Source organism: Peromyscus eremicus, chromosome 2 (assembly GCF_949786415.1).
Source record: "Peromyscus eremicus chromosome 2, PerEre_H2_v1, whole genome shotgun sequence".
Taxonomy (NCBI): domain Eukaryota; kingdom Metazoa; phylum Chordata; class Mammalia; order Rodentia; family Cricetidae; genus Peromyscus; species Peromyscus eremicus.
In genome coordinates, this window is record NC_081417.1 from 138,602,661 (window position 1) to 138,609,233 (window position 6,573).

General features: G+C 52.3%; 1 long non-coding RNA gene across 1 annotated transcript; it reads right to left on the minus strand.

Moving 5' to 3' along the window:
- Positions 1-274: 274 nt before the first annotated feature.
- LOC131905175 (uncharacterized) lies at positions 275-3,772 on the minus strand. Its single transcript, XR_009377862.1, has 3 exons — positions 3,680-3,772; positions 2,801-2,901; positions 275-2,078 (listed from the first exon to the last, which is right to left on the minus strand). It is a non-coding gene; the product is annotated as an uncharacterized LOC131905175 (long non-coding RNA).
- Between the last annotated feature and the right edge of the window lie 2,801 nt (positions 3,773-6,573).

The window sequence follows — 6,573 nt, forward strand, 5'->3', positions numbered from 1 at the left end:
AGCCTCTCAGCTGAGGAGCTCAGTAGCCTATGATGTGGGGTGTGGGGGCTGCTGGCCAGCCATGGCCTTGTGAAAATGCTAACATGGATTTGCATGGAAACAGGGTATAGCTTGGGAGAGCGTCCCCACTTCCTTTGGGAGAATCAGTACAAAGGGGAGAGAAAGGAAGAAACGTTCAATGCCTGCTGCATGGCATGCACCTGGCCCACCGCCTCACGCACGTCGGAGTGCAGACCTCTGTCCCCAAGGCAAACATTCCCTTTGGGCGTCACGGTGAGCAAGAAACAGTTTAATTTAAAACTGGCGATTCCAGGTGAAAACAGGTTTTCAGGGGAGGGGGTGCTCCCGGAAGACTGGAGGCTCTGGCAAGGTGGGGACACTATCACACGTGCCATCAATAGCTCGAGGTGACAGCAGATGTCCCCTTCTGGGGGCATTCCTCTTCATTTTCTAGTCCCTGCAAGGCTGTCATTTCTGCTACTTGCCTGGTCATGTAGTCATTTGAGTCGGACTCCAGGTGCGTTTGGCCGTTCTTCCTGCCCGTACATCAGGGCTTTGCTCAGTCTTACTGCAGAGATAAGACTGAGCCTCGGAGGTAACGTGATTGCCCCATCACGTACAGGCAGAGGCTGCCCCAGCTTGGACAGCTGGGCTGTATGTGGGGCAGGAGGGGGATGGGGAAATTTGGTATTGATGACTAGCAAGGGGGTTTTGTGGTCACCTACAAGCAGGGGGGACTGGGGTGAGGGCGGGAAGGTGATAATCAGTTTGCAGGGTTTGGAGTTGTCCCCGAGAGACCCACTGTCTGGTAACCTGCAGGACTCAGGAGCTGAGCACTAGGTGGTCATTAGGAATGCCTTGGGGGACTTGGTGGCTGTTTAGTCAAGGGGATGACCTGGGTGCCTGCTGCCTCAGGAAGTGAGTTTTGGGGGGCAGGAGGGAGAAGGGTGGCAAGGGGGTGGTGCATCTAGGCTTGAAGGGGAACATGCTTGGAGCTGTCCAGAGGGGCTGACCAAGCAGGTCTGGAGTACAGCTGGAAGCTCCCAGGTGGAGACAGGGGCTCAGAAGCCTGTTGTGGACTGGATGCTCTGGCCTACCTGTGGCCTCTGTATTTGGTGGAGATTGGAGGGGGAGCCCTGCATTCCCTCTCTCTGACTTTCCAGAAAGTAACAAAGCCCCCCACCCCCTTATCCAGAGGCCCTTCCACGATCGATTGGCTTCCCTGGGGAAGCTAGGCTGAAGTAGAAGGCAGGGAGGCAGGGAGGGCAGGATCCTCTGGGCCTGCTTATCACCTTCCCTCAGCTCCAAAGTGGATAATTACACAGCTCTTAGAGCCCCGAGACTGGGCCAGGAGGCTGTCCACACAGACAACCTCTCAAAATTAATGGGACTCCAAGGGGTTTGGGTGGGGGCAGGGCAGAGGCCTGAGTGGCTCGGAGAGGACTCAGGCCCAGGCAGAGGCTGGTCTGCAGAAGGAGCTAGAAAGCCACGGCCTGAACAGAGATGGAGAGCAGGAGCGAGGAAACGGAAGGCCGGAGAGGCCAAGTCACCTGCTCAGAGTCACACAGCAGTGAGGCTTGCACCCACAAGGCTCTAATGCTTCTTCACACGTAGCACTGATTTGCATTTATGTGAAGTCTCATTTCATGGAGGAGGAGTCAGGATCAGAGACCGCAGGTAACTTCCTCAAGGTCACACAGTATATTTTGGCGGGAGCTTCTCTGATAACCAGGACAAACTTCTAAAGCTTGTTCCCCTAAGGAGGCTTATCAGAGATAAGCAGGAGTTCCAGTCTCCTAGGCCTGGACCCCAGAAGGATGGGGATCGGCTCACCCTGTTCCCCTAGAACTCTAGGGTACCTCCTTAGGGCTCCTTTTTGTCCATGCCCGTTCCTTCTTGTGCTAGGCCCTGCTGGTTGTCTTGTATCCTTTGTGCTCGGCTCAGCTTCTCCTGCAGGGGTGACCTCTATGTCCTCTGCTCCCAGACTGCCTTCTGTAGACAGGCTGCTAGTGCCCCCGAAACAGAGACGGTGACAAGATACACTGTGACACATGGGACTTAGGTAGTTCCGACTTCACCTGTTAATTGAGTATAAAAAGTTACATTTTGGGGATGTGTTGATATAAATACAAATGTATTATAAATATAAGATGAATATAAAGATATTAATCAATCTGACTCAGATTCCTTTCTTCTAACTTAAAAATAAATGAGAACCTTTTTATAAGTTGTGAAGAGAAGGTGGACTCCATGCTCTCTGTCCCCTGAATATCTTGGGTGGGTCCTGAGTAGCGTGACCTGGAAGGTTTGGCTTGGGATCCTTCTCATGACTGCTGAAGAGTGTTGGCACGGTCTGTAGTCCTCTGGGGGCGTGGGGGATGCTGGAGGGTGCCCTCCAATGTGGCTGGCTAACACGGCACAAGGCAAACAGCACCAGGTCTCTGTTCGCAGCTACCCGGATGCCTGCAGGTTTGGCAGCAGGCTTCCTTCCGGTAAGTGAGTGGTGGGTGGGGAAGGAGGGTCTGTGAGCACGTTACAAGCCTGTGAGCCCGTAGCGCGCAGTTGGTGGAGCGCTTGACTAGCATGCTCAAAAGCCCTGGGGTTCGATCCCCAGCGCTGCATGGACTGGGCACAGTGGGTCATGAACGTAATCTCAGCACTTGACAACATCAGGAATTCAAGGTCAGCCTTAGATACATATTGAATTTGAGGTCAGCTTAGGCTAGAGATTCTGTCTCACAAGGAGAGGGAACAGGAGAGAAAGAGCAAGAGGAAGAGGAAGCAGGAAGGAATCATTTACCATGCTGGTCTTGTCCCTGCTTGGAAGGCCACACAATCAGCACACCATCACCTCAGCCACATGCTTTGGAATGTAAGCTAGCCACCAAACACAGCTCCTCCCTTCAGGGACGTAAGGGAGGCTAGTTAAATTTCATTTTTTGGAAGGCAATATATATTTCAAAGAACCTGGGGGCATATTTTAAAACGGTCATTACTAGCACTCCGTAGGCTTTCCCTGGCCTAGCCAATCCCACCCCATTACCACTGTCTCCATTCCCTCTGACATCACCCTGTTTACGGCTGTCTGGAATTTCCTCGTTCCTTGTCTGTCTGCCCCAGGTACAAGGTCAGCTCCACAAGAGGACCTTGCCTAACCTCAGGATCTAGTGCAGAGCTCGCACCCATGAGTCTCTTGATAAAGCACTGGGTGGATGAATAAATGAATGAATGGTCAATGAACAAATGATCAATGAGGGCAGGAGCACACGGGAGCCAGCGCCACCCAGGTAGAGGACGGGGTATTTGAGGAGACTAATGTCATACACAACTGTACCTGGGGACTTAGGAGAAGGTCCTGTCACAAGAGGAAGCTGATTGGCTGGCATGAGAGACCCTCCAAGGCTGGCTGATGTTACACTGTGAGCAGGGACTCTGGCTTGTGGGGCTAAGTGGGGTGGGGGTGGGGTCAGATTTAGGAAGATGGCCTAAAAAGGTAAATGGCCAGTTATGCTAGGTGCCCAATGACAGTGGACTCAGGACCCACGAGGCTGGGATGTGACACTGTCATTGCCCATGGATGCCCGTGCCTTTGGCATCTCTCTTGACTGTCCCTTGCCTGCCTGCCAGGGTGTTGGGGGATTCATGAGTCCTGGGGAGATGGGCGGGGCCACAGGCTTACCTGCTTGCCTTGCCCGAATCAGCCTCTGGGTGGCAGCAGAGGCTCAGGCTTGGCTGTCAGTTGACTACTGCAGTTTCTGCAGTTAAAGTCCCTGGCTCGCTCTGTTCTGCTACCAGCTCTCCCTCCTGTCAGGTAGGGAGTGGCACTCAGGTCAGAAATTTGGGGGTTCAAAGCAGTGCTTATACTTATAAATTCTTCTAGTTGGATGGCAGGAAGGCATCCCCGAGGGACAGGAGGCATCCCGAGAGCACCTGGGCAGGTATGCCAGACACTGGAAAAACCATGCCACTACTGGTGGCGGAGAGCCCAGGATACAAGGCTGTCCCAGAAGGAATTGGGCTCCAAGCCTAGATTCCCTTCATGGAGTGGCAGCAGGCAGGAAGCGGAGGTCCTCAGTTAGCCAGGAAAGATGGCAGATGGGAATCAGAACAGGGGCTGGCAGCCCGTTGCTATAGCTCAAAATGTGTGGGTCTCAGCCCCAGGCACAATCTCTAACCACTCCGGGGCTAGGAAGGACAGCCAGCCCTATATACCTACAGGATGTTCCCCCATGGCCAGGGATCCCAAAGGTGCTGTCGGCAGACATTGGGTAAGACACAGTGCAGGCCTAGAGGACTGGTTTAGACTAGGTCTGACCACAGCAATCTGCGTTCCCCTCTCAGAGGGGACATCACCAACCTCACACCTGCTTCCTGCCAGCCCTCCTCCCACCCCACTCCAGGCGCTTCCCCTGGCTGCTGTAGGCTGGAAGGTGGCCGCATGAGGACAGGTGGTCTTGTGCCCAGAGACTGAAGCTGCACTCGGGCTAGCAGAGCACTTGGCTGCCTCCCAGAGCCTGGGGAGTGAGTGAGTTCTTTCCTGTTTCTTGCCTCCAAGCTTTCTGCACATGGGGATTCACAGCCCAGCCTCAGGAAGGGCTGGGGCATGTGCCCCTGGCCCCTTTCTTATGTTACTGGGTCCAGTGCATCTCCGGGTGCTTACTGTTTAGTTGGCTGGCCTTTCCTCATCTTCATGGCTTGGTTTAAATGCCACTTCCTTGGAAACAATCTTAGTACCTCCATTATTCTTCCTCAAAGTGCCCTTTGCTTTGTCTTCAACACATTCATCACACTTGCCATTGTGTTTTTAGTGTGTGTGTGTGTGTGTGTGTGTGTGTGTGTGTGTGTGTGTGTGTGTTTAATACCCGGCCGCACAGAACAGACTGCAAGCCCCCGGAAGGCAGGAAGTATTTTTCTCTGTGTTCTTAGGCTCTCTCCCCCATGCCTGGGACACAGTAGATGCTTTAAAAATATTTGTTGACGGAGAGAAAGAGAGACAGAATGAGTTATGGACGCCCCTGGGGACTTCCTATGTGTTGGGAATTAATAAAGCCCCAACGCAAACTTCGCATCTCTCTGGATCATCAATTTTACTTGATGGTAAGGAATTAGAAGCGCTATATTCACTTATTAATTGAATATTTTACATTACAAAAGTAATACATGTTCCTTGTCAAAATGCAATCAATAGGCATTATTTTTATATTGAAACAAACCCTGACACAACACGGCACAGAATGCGAAGTTGGCCTCACCATTGAGGAGAAACTATGAGGCTTCAAAGACGTTTTGAGCCTCGGGGGTCCAGGCTGCCTGTGGTGTAGGCTTCTCCTCCAGGACAATTCAGAGTGCAGGGTCCCCTGACCCTGGAGTCTCTGGTTCAGTCTTGGGTGGACCTGAGGCCACTATGGGGGAAGGCCCTGGAAGGGTTGGAGAAGTCTTTTTAGGTAGCTGAGCTGCTGTGCGTGTCCTGACTACAAAACACAGGCAGTGTGGGCTGGGCAGGTGGCTTTGTGAATCAGGTGCACAGGCATGAGGACCTGGGCGCAGGTCCCCAGAACCCGTGTAAGAAGCCAGCCACAGCAGTGAGCGCCTGAGATCTCAGTGCTGGGGAAAGGGAGGAAGGATGATCCTGGGAGAGGACTGCCTGGATAGCCAATTGGTGAGCTCCAGGTTCAGTGAGGGATCCTGCTTCAAACACCAAGGCGAAGGTGCTACAAAGATGTCTTACAGCACTGGCTGCCCTGGCAGAGGACAATCACAACCATCTGCAACTCCCGTTCCAGGGGATCCGATGCCCCCTTCTGGTGCCTGTGGGTATTGCATGTTTATGGTGCACAGACATCCACGCAGGCAAAACACTCACAGAAATAAAATAAAAAACAAATCTAAAACAACAATAATGATGATAAGAAGGTGGAGAGTGACTGAGGAAGGTACCCCACATTGACCTCTGATCTCCACATGCACACATCACACGTGTACATGTGCATCCATACACGGGTGCACACACATGAACACGTGCATAGGAAGACAAATACACACACACACACACACACACACACACACACACACACACACACACGTGGGCATGGGCAGTGGCTGGACTCAGAAAGCCAATGCCAGTTGTCATGTCTGCAAGTTGGCTGGGTAGACAGTGTTGGTTGTGAAATGCACACCCAGAGTGGAATAAAAACGTGGACCTGTAGCCTCCCCGATCTGGGTTCAAATCCAAGTTCTGCAGGTGGAGCCTGGAGGAATGGAATGTTTTCATGGGGTAGTAGGATATGGGGAGGCATGGTGAGGAGGGTAACAGGAAGAAATTTAGCTAGTGGCAAAATAGCAAAAATACCTTTGGGAGCCCAGTAAGTTTATTATAACTAGCTTTGTGGCTCTGGGTTCAAATCCCAGCTCTGCCATTTTTACTTATATGAGTTCAATTGATTCCTGTCTTCTCTGAGCCTCAGGTTCTCCGTCTACAAAAGGGGGTCCCCAGCGATCATCTGTGAGCCACAGGTTATCCATCTACAAAAGGGGTCTACAGTGATCATCTCTGAGCCTCAGATTCTCTGTCTA